General features: G+C 35.1%; 1 pseudogene; it reads left to right on the top strand.

Moving 5' to 3' along the window:
* Positions 1 to 4,502: 4,502 nt before the first annotated feature.
* LOC137765866 (mitochondrial calcium uniporter regulator 1 pseudogene) overlaps positions 4,503 to 15,011 on the top strand; it is an 81,250-nt pseudogene continuing 70,741 nt past the window's right edge.

The raw sequence follows: 15,011 nt of genomic DNA, 5'->3' as shown, positions 1-15,011 counted from the left end.
ACAAGTTCGTAGCATGGAAACAGTACAACAAAGCAAAGATGAATAAAAATGGCATTTTATTAGATTATATACAAATCAGCTCTGAGTCTTTCTGTTGAACTATACTGGGTTGTAAACTGCAGAGTAGGACCAAGTTTTATCATATCCAGATCTATTATTTTACTCAGATCTTTCATTTTTTAAGCATAATCACCCCTCTCCACACTCAGCTCTGAAAAATATACCTTATACCTTTCCCCCATATTATAGCCACTTATATTAAATTAGTCACAAAATATTTAATTATATTTCCAAAGTCTGAGAATAATTTAAGAAATTATAATACTCCTTTGTTTTTTTTAGTGTTAATAACATTGTCTTCATATTAGAATTCTTTGTACCAAACTAACGGTGAAATATGCAATTTACCTGAAAAAGAATTATCAGAATGACATTTAAGTTTTCCTGCAGATGCAAGATCTCCCATACTTCATTAACGCACAAAAGAGAACATATAATCAGCTTCCGAGCGAACAGCTCCAATAATATTAAATAATTCCCTGGATGATAATTCAGTGGAAGTACAATGGAACTATAATTCACATTTTAAAATCTCAGATAACCTCCTACTTCTACATGAAAGTGTCATGTAAACCAACCTCATTGTTAATAAACAGCAAAGCCAGAGGTCCCCAACTGTGTGAGTTTTACTGGGAGGCTCAGCATCCTCATGTCATATTTTAAAATCAGTCTTTTACATTTTTTTCTTCTCTCAAAAAGCTTAACAATAGAGAATGTGTAAAAATAATTCTCACCTTCCACATGATGTTCCTTATTAATGTACTATATAGACATAATGGTTGAACACTGTTTTCAAGCTGATGTCTAGGCACTAGAACACTTTTTCTGGACACAGGCATTCTTAAAAATTTGTTAAGAAACTTTACATTACTTTAGGCCCTATGCACAGAATTTCTACATCACCTGCCTTTACCTAAACTACCGTCATACCCTGAAAAGTCACTATTTGCTACAGTGACTGGTTTTGAGTAATTTTGCACACTCTTCCAGTTTGCAAGGAACAGAATCGTTCCATTTTTTTCTAGAAATGTAGGTTAAGACTATGGATAGCTATGGAAACTTGAGCCTTTGGTTAAGTCTCATAGAGTCTGTAATATCATTATAACACACAGCAATAGTTCTAGCATGTTAATAACAGTTCTACTGATTAACTTCGGAAGAACAATAGTTGTTGTTCCTACAGAAACGTGAAATCCCTTATTGCAAACTTAGTACTCCACCATTAAAATGACTCAACATGCATATCCTTTTTTAAAAAAAAATTTTGGCTGCCCCGAGCGAATGCAGGATCTTAGTTCCCTGACCAGGGATTGAACCCGTGCCCCCTGCAGTGGAAGTGTGGAGTCTTAACCACTGGACCGCCAGGGAAGTCCAACAGGCATATCCTAGAGCCTACTTACTTGTGTGCAAATACAGGTTTAAGCTACTCACTCTTGAGGATGTGGTGAAGGCAATTCCCTTCAGAAGGAATGTGAAACTGCAGAACACAAACAAAATAGACCCCTTCCTAGACCACTGCCAACCTCTGACACCTTAATTCTAAAATATTTTTATATCTCCTGTAATGTTCTAATATGACATAATGTGTCCATTCCAATTCATTATGTTATCTGTTCATACATAGTAATTCTAGTAAATGAGAACTTTTAAATATCTTATGGTATAAAAATTAATGGCCTTAAAGATTATCTCTCATTGACAAACAACAAGACTGTTAAAATATAGAAGTGCCTTGCTAAAAATTATGGAAATACAGAAACAATCTTCTTGATGGCATGAAAATGTTCATTATTCCAAATCAGATTTACTTTGCTCCACTATAAATCTTACAGTTTCAATTTCCTCCTGCTTACTCTTTCCCTTCTCAGCAAGCCAATAGAATATAATTGAAAAGCCATAGCACTAAGTCTCAAAAGTTCACTTGCTCTATAGGTTCTCATGAAAAAAAAAAAAAAGAATAAATTTGAAGATATTTAAATTGCTTCCTTTAGTGAAAAGGAACATTTGCTTTCTTACCCACTACAATTTTTTACAGGTTACATTGAATAAAATTGTTCATTAATTTATTTCTATATTAAACACCATGAGATTACTGAGATAATTAGAGGAATAAATTAAGGTAGTTCCTGCTATTACAACTAAAGTTTAATAAAAGAATGTGTCAAGTTTTTATTTTTATTTTTTAGGGAGACTATTGTAGGCAAAATATATGTATAACCAAAAATATGTTACATTTTGGAAGGTATCATATTTTTCCTTGAACAAGAACTGTAAATTATCCTTTATAAACATAGTATACAGTAAAATAGTCTACTTTTTCCCCCAGACATTAAATTTGTAGAAATAAAAGGCATAGTAATTAATCTTTCTCATCATCTTTTTCAGTAAAGGTGTGTAAATCAATTTAAGCTGATATTTCTTCTAAATGATTGGGTCTTTCAGTAGAGTTTTTCTTAGTTTAAAAGACTCATCTCTTATTGAGTAATGTAGGGGTCACCTATTTTGAACACATGCTCCCTACACCTCCTTGAGCTCATTAATTAGAGATTTCTCACCTTTAGTTTGCAGTTAAATAGAAATGTAGTAAGTGCTATAGAAAACATCTCTCCTTAATATTTTCATGGACAATCTTTGTATAAAGATTAGAGACATCGTTTTGGTGCATTGCTTCTGGGAGGTTCATTGTTCATTATGTGTATAGTGTAATAGTTCTCAAACATTGTGGGGTGGGGAAGAGGAGGTAGGGAATTCCTCTCCAAAATATCTATGTTCATGCCCTTATGCCCACAGAGTATCTCATAATGCCGTAATCATGACGAGGAAGCTGGGGATCAGTGTATTTTGATCAAGCTTCCCAGGTAATTTTAAAATGCTGCCCAGCAAACTTCTCCTGAAAATGTCAACCAAAAGAACCACGAACGTAAAGAGGCAAAAAGATAGTTTATTTGGGGTCTTAGAATTGCAATTTGGGGATCACAGATTTCAGAGGAGCCCAGAATAGTGCCCCACTGCAGGAATATTGGTAGGGGTTTTTATGGGAAAAAAAGAGGAAGGTCATGCAGACTTACACGGTTGTTTTCCAAGAATTTTAGATCGGAGGGTAAATTTGTTCTATACACACGACTGGTTTATCAAGCACATCTCATTGGTTCCTAGGGAAAAGTATGGTTTCCTTAGTTCAGAAAAAGTACAGTTCTCAGGATTGTTCTTTCCCTTTGGCAACTCAGCTAATAGTCAGCAATTTTAACTTGGTGTGTTCAATGAAAGTCCAGTATGGGCAGCAAACATGAAGATCCTTGGGTCACATCTCAGTCATTCCTGACATAGATCTTTTCACCAGAACCACAGCCTTGATTATGAATTATATGAGACAACATTTACATAAGAAAACTATTAACAAACTGACAGATGTTGGTAGTGGCATGGTCAAAGTCTAATCTCTTACTTAGGAGAAAGTAGTGTGCTCAGCTACTTCCTAGGCTCTGTGGTATCTTGGAGTGGCCATGTGACAGAGTTTTGCAAAGGTAACTTAGAGTTGTGGGTGTGGTCAGGGAAAGTTTTTGTGTTCCTGATAAAAAGGGACAGGTGCAGCCATCACATATTTATGTTCTTGTTATTTTCTTCCTGTCTGATTTCTGAAATGCAGGGAGGATTCCTAGAGGCTGGAACAGCCGTATTCTGACAAATGTGTATGGCAGAGAACAGAGATAGAAGGAGCTGTCAAGCCAGCACTGAAGCTTCCACTTGCAGATTGCCTTTTAAGTAAGGAAAATGTGGTCCTTCTTTGTTTAAGACCTTATCAGGTTTTTCTTATGTACACCTAAGTATATTTCTGAGTAATACACCAACAAAATGTTTTTATATCCTTGAAGGATCACACCATAATTCCACTTCATATCAAAATATTGTCAATAGAGTTTATTCCTCTTATATTCTTCACAGTCCTTTTTTTTTAATATCCATTTCCCATGCCAACTGCCTTTATTTGATTTTATTCCACTTAGGTCTTCATTGATGTTTCTTTACAACTAATTGCCTGCTACAGTACTGTTAAGGGGCAGAAGTGAAATGCACAATGATAGCTGAGTCATGTCTACACCTGTAGTCAATAAGGGAAGGCCCAATTAACCTGGAAAACTCTAGATTCCTGGAGATTTTTCTTTGGCTGAGGCAGAAATATTTTCGGTTATCCATGATTGTTAATGACCATCGACATGCTGGAAACACACGGTTTTGAGTACTTTTGGTGGGTGAGGAAATAGGCTGAATGAATAAGGGCTCCCCAAAGACGTCTACATCCTCATCCCTGCAACCTGTGAAAAGGTTCTGTAGGTGTGATTAGGTTAAGGATTCTGAGGTGGGGAGGCTGGGGTTACCCAGCTGTACTCAATGCAATCACAAGGTCTTTGTAAGTAGGAGGGAGGAGAAAGGGGGTTGGAGTGATGCGGCCAGGAACCAAGAAATGCCAGCAGCTTCTAGAAGCTGGAAGGAGCAAGAAAGTGTATTCTCCCCTAGAGCCTCCTGAAGAAATCAGACCTGCTGATACCTTGATTTTAGCCCTGTAAGTTTCATTTTGGATTTTTGACCTTCAGAACTGAAAGATAATACTTTGTGTTTTGTAAGCCACTCAGTTTGTGCTAACTTGTTACAGCAGCCATAGGAAACCGATAGCAGTGGGGGCTGCGTGGGGGGAGAGTATCCAATACAGGAAGAACATTGTATCCTTGTATCATTTAATCCCAAACAGTGTATATTTTTCTATATATATAATTTTATTGACAGGTGCTAATGGGTAACAACAAAAATCATTTCTGAGTTATATAATGTTCATTTATTATCCATACATCTGTTGGTTCAAATAATATTTGTTTCAAACACCTGTCTCCCAAATGCAATTTGCTGAAATAAATATTGTGTTTGGAAGACATACTGGGAAAATCTCTTTTGAGGCTTAATCTCATTTAGCCTTTTTATATATATTCACCACATTTTTGTCTAAATTTGTAAAAGTATCAGGTTTAAAATACAAATACACTTGTTACACTAATATAAGATTTTGTTTGAACATTGACTGCTTGCAATTGATCGGTTAATGTCAATATAAAGTGTGGCTGTGAATCAACCAGGCACGTTTATTGGTGCCTAACAAGAACAAACTCTACACACAGGGTTCTTGAGGCACATTGTTATGATTGTATATTCTCTCCAGTAAAACTAAGGCACTTTGGCAGGCAGCTGACAGAGAGGTTGTCTTTCCTTTGACTGGAGGAAAAGAAAAATTCTAGGATAACCCTCAGGCAGGGAAAATGAGCTCCACTTCCCTTTTCTCTCTGTGACCATGGCCCAGCTGTTGTTACATGAGGCTGTGGAGTGTGCCCTTTTCCTGGGCCCCTCCCCTCAATGCCTGCCTTGAACACTCTTTTCAAAACAGCTGACTTGACATCCAGGCCCTCACACAAACTCACTTAAAGAGTACAGTCAACCAATACATGTACACAGGTGAAAAAATATGGAAGAAACATGAAAGAATACCTACTAAAGAAATGATTCAAGTTATTCAGGAAATATTGTATAAAGGTAATTACAGTCAGATTTTAATGGAGATAAAGACATAGATTAGCAAGTACTATTGATCAGAAAGGTAATGGTTATTTGGTGTTAACCAGAAGTAGAAAAGGCATGCATAAGGATAGAGAGAAAAACAAAAATATGTCTCAAAAAATTTACTTGGAAGAACTTTGCTTTTCTAGTTTTTTAAATATTAAGAAGTTTATTGTTTTTATTATCACCACAGTATTTAGGGGTGTGTGTGTGTATAATCAAGATAGCATAGTTTAATGGTAAAGAATGAAAATTCTGGAGGCAGACTGCCTGGGTTTGTTTCCTAGTTACTACTAACTAGCTGCCCATCCTTTGGCAATCACTTAACCTCTCTGTGCCTCAGTTTCTTCGTCTATAATATGGAGATCCTAATAGTGCCTACCTCACAGGATTATTATATAGATGACCTAAATTAATATTTATAATATTTATAAACTCAAAATGGATTAAAGACCTAAATGTAAGACCAGACACTATAAAACTCTTAGAGGAAAACACAGGCAGAACACTCTTTGACATAAATCACAGCAAGATCTTTTTTGACCCACTTCCTAGAGTAATGAAAATAAAAACAAAAATAAACAAATGGGACCTAATGAAACTTAAAAGCTTTTTCACAGCAAAGGAAAACATAAACAATGAAAAGACAACCCTCAGAATGGGAGAAAATATTTACACATGAAGCAACTGATAAAGAATTAATCTCCAAAATATACAAGCAGCTCATGCAGCTCAGTATCACAAAAACAAACAACCCAATCCAAAAATGGGCAGAAGACCTCAATAGACATTTCTCCAAAGAAGCTATACCAATTGCCAACAAATACATGAAAGGATGCTCAACATCACTAATCATTAGAGAAATGCAAATCAAAACTACAACGAGGTATCACCTCACACCAGTCAGAATGGCCATCATCAAAAAATCTACAAACAATAAATGCTGGAGAGAGTGTGGAGAAAAGGGAACCCTCTTGCACTTTTGGTGGGAATGTAAATTGATACAGCCACTATGGAGAACAGTGTGGAGGTTCCTTAAAAAACTAAAAATAGAACTACCATATGATCCAGCAATCCCACTCCTGGGCCTTTACTTGGAGAAAACCATAATTTCAAAAGATACATGCACCCCGATGTTCATTGCAGCACTTAGCCAGGACACGGAAACAACCTAAATATCCATCAACAGAGGAATGGATAAAGAAGATGTGGTACATATATACAATGGACTATTACTCAGCCATGAAAAGTAATGAAATTTTGCCTTTTGCAGAGACGTGGATGGACCTAGAGACTGTCATACAGAGTGAAGTAAGTCAGAGAAAGAAAAATATTGTATACTAACACACATATTTGTGGAATCTAGACAAATGGTACAGATGAACATATTTGCAAAGCAGAAATAGAAACACAGATGTAGATAAGAAAAATATGGACACCAAAGGGGGAAGGAGGGAATGGGATGAATTGGGAGATTTGGATTGACATATATACACTACTATGTATAAAATAGATAACTAATGAGAACCTACTCTATAGCACAGGGAACTCTACTCAATGTCTGTGATGACCTAAATGGGAAGGAAATCCAAAAGAGAGGGGATATATGTATACATATAGCTGATTTACTTCACTGTACAGCAGAAACTAACACAATATTGTGAAGCAACTATACCCCAATAAAAAAAATTAAAAACTTTATAAAATACTTAAAAGGTTACTGACACACTGAGCACTATATATATATGTGTGTGTTTCTTAAATGGATTTGTATAATTTTTTGAGCATTTTTAAAAGGAAAGGTTACTTTTTCTCAATATACTTCTACTGTTTTATTAAGATGTACTCCAAAATATATTTCCATTTAAAAGGAGAAAATAAGAACCAATAAGTGTATATTATCCCTAATCAAACTAAATATTAATCATAATAAACTTTTATTATAAATTTAGCTAACTTTTGAAATTTGATAAATTGAAACTAAGATTTGTTATTAGAAGTAACTATGGATGATATACTATAATTAAATCAAAAGCCAATTAAGATTCATAGGTCTTTTCACTTTTAATAATGCTAAAAACTGCAAGTTTATGTCAGAGCTTCTAGTGCATTCTTCAGTTCTGAATACCCTGCAAATGTAGATTTTATTTAAAGGAACAAAGAACTAGCAGATGTATGAAGAAGCAGCAGCTAAACAATACTGTCTGTGAATTTCATGAACTTATTTGGTTTAAATTTGTGCCCATTAACTAGAATGTGCTCTTCGACTTTGATTTTAAAAAGTGTGACAGGTGAGAAATCCAGACTGTTTCCTTTATACCAGTTTGAGATGCTGAAATGAGAAGTGGCATTTGGAATAAGTTCAGTGTCATGACCCCTTTCAGGATACAATTTATTGCTCTGTGAATGCACATGTGAATAATATTAAGCAAGCTAAAACCATGCCTCCATAAATAAGCCTACGCAGAAAAAGAAGAGCAATGAACAAAAACTGCTAGCATACTCTAATTCTTATGTATATGACTCAAAGTAATGGTGGATATATGGAAAAGTCAAATGAAAAAGAGCAATATATTTGCCAAACTGAGTAAAGCCAAGTATAATACATTAATACTAACTCTCAGTTTCTGTTTTGTCAAGAACAATACTGTTCCAGAATAGATTTTTGTAGGAAGAGCTTGCAAATACATCAAAGTATAGTTACTTTAATAAGCAAATTGTAGAACAGTATGCAGATGATCCCATTAGTTTGAAAAAAAAAAGACACATATATGCTTGTATGTGAACAAAATAGTATTTTTAAATATAAAATAAATAGGTGAAACTTGAAAAACCTACTAAAAGGAAGGAAATGATAAATACAAAATTTATTTTATACCTGGAAGCTGGGGGATGGGCACAGGTTTATGTCCTTCTAGGATCAGGTAGTGAATGAAGAGGTGTTCATTATGTTAACATGCTTTAAAAATTACATAACTGTTACAGTATTATTTTGTATGTTTCAAATATTCTTCTTAGTAGTTAAAAGACTGAACTTTCACCTCTGGAAAGAAGTAGATGCACTTTTCCCTATTCCTCCCCCTAAGTAGAACTAAAATCACTGGGCATTATACATAAAACAGACATATGGAAACTCTGAAAGGTGGAGAGAAAAGGCATACCAGCGAGGGACCTCAGGATCTGGGGAACAAAATGATGGTGAGTCCTCTGGGTTTTCACTTTTCTTCATATATCCTAGCCTCAATGTTAAAGAAACCAGCAATCTGGAAATACCAGTGGGCTAAAAAGCCCCCAAAAGACTGGTGTGTTTAGCCAAAGGAAAAGGAAGAATAGGTCTGGCAAGACACAAAACTTCCAGGCAGTAACTACTCTATTCCAGCCAAAACACCACAGAAAAAATCATGGCCCCACATCCACCAGCAAAGGCTGAATAAAGAGCCTAGACTTTCTCTCTTGTAAGATTGTTAAAGGCTTGTCACACACTCACATGTAAGCACACACACACAGACACGCATCTGTGGTGCATGAAGGCCAAGTGTGGAACTAGGACTATCATCCCTGCTGGTTGTCAAAAAGCCTCCTTCCACTTTCAGTGCCATGGAGACTAGGTGGGGAGCTTGGAGTTCCACTCTCACCTGCCAATAACAGTCCTCCTGGATGGTGTCAGAAGAGGCCCAGTGGAGGGTTAGGGCTTTCACCACTGCCTGGGAGTAATGGGGCTACCACTCACCATGTCAATGGACATAACACCAAAAGCAGTAAAGAGGCATTCCTACCCTTCTCAACCAGGGAGATATCAGTGGAGGCCAAGGTGGGAGCTTCCACCAGCAGTAATGTGCTCAAGGAAGAAACTTGGACTTCCCCCACATCTATCAGTAATGAGACCACCTGCATGGTCTTTTTTCACCGACATGGTACCAGAAGAGACTTGATAAAATGGAATCTTTAAATAAGAGGCAGAATCTTACAACATAATTCCCACAATATCCAGGATTCAATTGAAAATTACTCATCATTATAAGAACCAGGAAAAATCTAACCTGAATGAGAGAAAAATTATCCACAGATGCCAAGACCCAGATGACACAGACACTTCAATGAGCAATTACACACACTTGAAATAAATGAAAAAATAGGAGGTCTCAACAAATAGATTCTAATAATGAAATATTTTTATTTAGACAATTTTATATTGTAAATTTTATAAATATTTGGTATATAGACTGGAAAGCTAATTACCTTCTTTTAAGTTCTTAATATAAAGTATCTTTAAATTGCCACAATGACCTTGATGTAGGTATCATTATTTCAACATTGAGAATTCAACTTTTGAATGGGTGAGCAGCTTGCCTAAATTACACAGCTGGCCAGTTGCTAGATGTTTAAATATTTACCACTGTGGGATTTAAATTCTAGGGTTTGTCAACTACTCAAGTTGCTTTATCATTAATGATGTTGGAAACATTGTTTACTACATCACACACACACACATACCTCTTCTTGAGGAACTGTAAAATTTATATTATAATTTATACTTAGAAAAGTAATTTGCCCTCATCTTATGGACAGTATGAATTATATAATTCATATTGCTTCCAAATTAACTTTGTGACTTTGTACAGAAAAAAATAATCCAGATCCTAATAAGAACTCTCACTTTAAAATTGTTAAATACTACAGTATGAGTTTTGTGTACCAACTGGCTCTCTAGTTCCTCTTTAGAAAGTTGACTTTAATTCTCCATCATTCAGGTGTTATATCACCTATCTATCTAATCTATTTAATTTATTCTGTTGCAAATACTTGAGTCACATTAAAGACTTTTGTAGAATAGTGGCAGAGAATAAATGAATATGTTCAAACCAGTTAGCTTTAATGTCTGCTATGGACTAATCTATAGTACAACATTATATACTTAAATAAATTAATCCCTAATTTTAAAGAGTACCCTTGATTTTCTCTTAATTATTTATTTCCCTTTTTAACCTCTATACACTTGACTTCAAGAACGTGAAAGTGCTTTTTACTCAACTGCTTAAAAGTATGAAAAGCTCTTGCTATAAATTCAGTTCTCTTGAACAAATGACTTCTTTCTAGATTTTTATTTACATGGGGATAAAAACTGAAAACTGAAAGAACATTATGCAGAGACAACGTAGCAGGGACAGCTATGGTTCTCCAACACTCACTCTCCACTTTCATAGATACAGTGTTTCATAGATACAGTATTCCAAATCTTACCAGTATACATGGCTGTCCAGGGTAAAGACTACATTTCCCAGCATGATTTGCAGCCAGGTCTGCGTCATGTTTGGGTCATTGGGATGAGAGCAGATGTGGTTTTTGAAATGTCCAGGTTGTGTCCTTAAAGGGAAAGAACATGTCTTTCCTTCCCTACTCTTTTATCAGATTTCTGGACCACGTTCTTTGTGGTGGAGACATTTTAGGTCATGTGGACAAAGTATCCGCTTTGGGGATTATAATGACACAATACGGAAGGAGGCTGTATTCTAGTCAATGTTGTGTAGTATGTCAAAATACCATACTTCTAGGGTCTAGACTGTCATATCAGATAGAAATCATTTATATGGTTTATGATAATGCTATTTGGGATCCCTGTTCAATGAAGTTAAAGCTATGTGCTAAATAATCTATGAAGAGACTCTTCAATTTCTACTCAAAAATGTTTTAACCTTTTTTCCATAGCAAGGGTGCAAAATTTCGTTCCAAATGACGTAAGTAGAGGTTTAAATAATGATACTAAGATATTTTTCTTTACATTTTCACCTTAAATCATGAAAAACAATCTATTTCATTTTGATGTGATTTATTTAGCGTCATTAATTAAAGTCTGAAAACTTGAATTTGGTTAGAGATGGAACACAAAGATTGTGAAATTTATTTGCAGAGTTTAATAGGCAAAAAAAATATATATATATTTTGCTTCACTTCTCCATTAGTGAAAACTCCTTTTTGCCATATTTTTTATACCAAGTCATATTCTTAATACACATACTGTGGATCTTTTAAGCATGAATTGTTCAATAGATTTAAAAGAAACATTTGAAATAAAATAGCTTCTTTACTTTTCTAATTTGTCATTGCCAAGCTTGACCAACTTTCTACTTTTAGTTAAATTTATCTACCAGGCTTTATCTAAGGTAAATTATTCCTGGTAACCCATAATCAGAATAAGCACTGGACGACTAGGAGGAATTTTGCAGGAAACAGGTATAAATTGTTTTATGATTTTTGAGTTGCAAGATTTATGGCATTTATTCAATTTAAATCAAACTTGGCTCTGAGCTTCCACTTGCAAAGGTTAGTGAGAAGTCCACCGTATGTGTCCTTTTGGTATTCTCTTTCCCTTAGTTTATACTAGGATCCTGGGGCTTGTACAACAACAAAGTAAAATGGGGGAGGATCTACTGACTTGAGGTAAATGTTAGTCCCTGTTGAGTTACTTTTTGTCCAAGATCATATAGTATTTTCCATGAGAAGGACTCTTTTGGTGGCATCAATTTCTTGTACAGATAAGATTCACTAACCTTTGCTATAGCTCATGTAACAAAATTGGAAAGAATATTAAATGATTTTGAAATTCTTTAGTGGGATTTTGCATTGAAGACGATTACAAATGTTTAATTATTTTCCTGTGTAGTTACTTAGTGATATAGATAAATGCTTCGAATTCTTCCCTTGCATGAGTCTTTAAACTTTGTCAAAAGTTTTGTTTTGTTATATTTTCACATGCCTACTGTATGGGGGCAGGGTGGAAGAAAATAACCAGCTCTGAAAGTCAGGGTATGGACAAAAAGTGGAGTGCTCATTTCTTTTTCAAAATCAATTGGTCATCTGTGCTTACATTTTCCTACTTGGGAATACAGGCTCCTGCTGAATTTCCCATTTTCATTAGCACAGCACTAAAGTAATATTAAAGTGATCTTATGGGATAATGAGAACCATCTTCTCTTGTCGATCTAATGGATTGTTTGTGAAATGTGTTCAATAACCAGCTTTATTGTGAGGAGATATTGTAGATGAAATATATGTAGAAAATAATGTCACTTTTTCACAGTCGAATGGGATACTTTCTTAAATAACAGAATTACACTTAAAGTATTTGCCAAGGAGACACCATACTGTGTCCTTTCTTCTCTTGAACTAAGTATCTGATCAACATATTACCAATCGTATACATTCACACATATGCACTTGTGTACTGCACATATAGTTGAAAGCATACTTGCCTTAAAAAACATATTTGATGTTTGTTTCTGTCAAAATATCACTCTTTATTTACCCTTCCCATAACCTGTCTACTTCTTGCAGTAAAGTCAAGTCTTGCTACTTCTACTTCATTTTCTGGCATCAACTTGCTTATACTAGTAATGTTTACTACTACTAGGTTTCCCAGAAGTTGAGGTTAATATAACATAATGAATATTGTTGGGAGATTCTAGCTTTAATTATTATTGTCCACATACCTAAAGGACTTCTAGATAGGGAAAACCCTTAGTCAAGTGTTAAGAAACCAGATCTTGGCAAAATTAAGATCTTGGGCAATAGCCTGTGAGGAGTCTTGCACGGGCCATTCCATTAGATATTGTAAGTTTCTCATTTTAAAATATGCAAAGAAGGCTTCTCTCTCTACCATGCTAATGAACTCTACTATCAAGGGTTTACATGACTTCCTAGATGCCGAACCAAGTGGACCCTGTGGACCACTTCTTCCAATATACAGTTACCTGACAAAGCCACTGTTGCTCTTTAGTCTTACCCCCTCTACCCTCATTTTATTTTTTTTTTACTTATCTCCCAAACATTTATATTTTTCAAGGGTTCCATTCTCAGCCTTATCTTCTGTCTGTTGTAATGGAAATTAAACCAATTATGTAAATCTCATGACTTCAGCTTCCATCTCTGCCCCCATTATTACTCAGTTTAGTTAGATAGCCCTCTACCCTTCTCCTGACCTCTAGTTCTTCCTTCTCCTCCTCTTTATTCACTTTCTTTCCTTTTCTTTTTCTCCTTCACTTTCTCCTCCTCCTTCTATCTGTGTTACAATGTTTAATTCTGATTATTGCACATTCCTGTGATTCAAAGTGTCCTTATTTAATACCTTATACATGGTATGAAGAACGCTTTATGATTTTACCTTGCCTACTTCATCCCCTGGCTCTATCCTTTCCTATTGCTCTGCACACATATGTTCTTAAGTTCTGCCAACTTTATTATTGGATGTCCCCTAAACACAATATTAGATAAAGCCTTCTGTTTTCTATCCTTGTTTGTTCATTCATACATTCAAATTATATTTTATAAACACAACTTACATATGGGGCTTTATTTTTATTGCTGAATATACAAAAATTATTAAAATAACATGAAATCTTTGCCTTTGAAGAGCACTCATTTTAGTTATGGAGACAGAACATAAATGAAATTTAATAACACTTTTATGTTAGAAGATATAAAATTAGAGAAAATAAATAAAGCAGGGAAGAGGGAGAAGGGTGACTTGGCAGAGTTACAGTTTAAATAGAGTGATGAGGGTGAGACTGGCTGAGAAAGAGATATGAGTAAAGGCATGTGAAGTGTGGTAAAAACCATGTGGCCGTCTATGTGAAGGAAGTTCAAGGCTAGGATAACAGCATATTTAGGGGCCCTAATGGCGTATCGAGTCTGATTTCTTCAAATAATAGTATGAGATCACAAGTGGCAGGATGGGTACAAATAGTAAGTGGTTGAATAGTAGCGAAAGTATTCAGTTATCTGGGGACCAGATTATGTAAGGCAGGTAGGTGATTACTAAGATTCTGACTGACTCTGAATGAGATGGGGTGCCACTGGGAAATTTCAAGCAAAAGATTACACACTCTAGATATTTTGATGAATTCACGCTAATAATCTAAATGAGGAATGATGAGCTGCAACTGAGGTGATACCATCAAAGATCAAGAGAAGTGATTAATTTCTGGGTGTATTTGATTACTTCAACTACAGTTAAATATCCTTTCCCATCTTTCAAAGCCCCCTAAATTTGAATACCACAAAAGAAGCATCCCAGAAATTTTCACTTTATATCTGAATCTCTAATGTTTTTCTCTAATACTCCTTTATAGATATGGTTACTTCATATGCAAACTAAAATATGGAACATCATATCACATGATACTTTGGCTCACATTAGATGTTCAATAAGTATTGGTTACTTTCCCAACTCTGCCCATAATTCAAATACTCTTCTTGAGTCACCCCATAACTATTAATACTTATCATAGGATTTGAATTATATTTAGTTTTATAACTTGTGATTAATTATAAATATAATAATATCATATATTTGA

Source organism: Eschrichtius robustus, chromosome 6 (genome assembly GCF_028021215.1).
Source record: "Eschrichtius robustus isolate mEscRob2 chromosome 6, mEscRob2.pri, whole genome shotgun sequence".
In the NCBI taxonomy this organism is placed as follows: domain Eukaryota; kingdom Metazoa; phylum Chordata; class Mammalia; order Artiodactyla; family Eschrichtiidae; genus Eschrichtius; species Eschrichtius robustus.
This window is presented reverse-complemented; position numbering and strand designations above follow the sequence as displayed.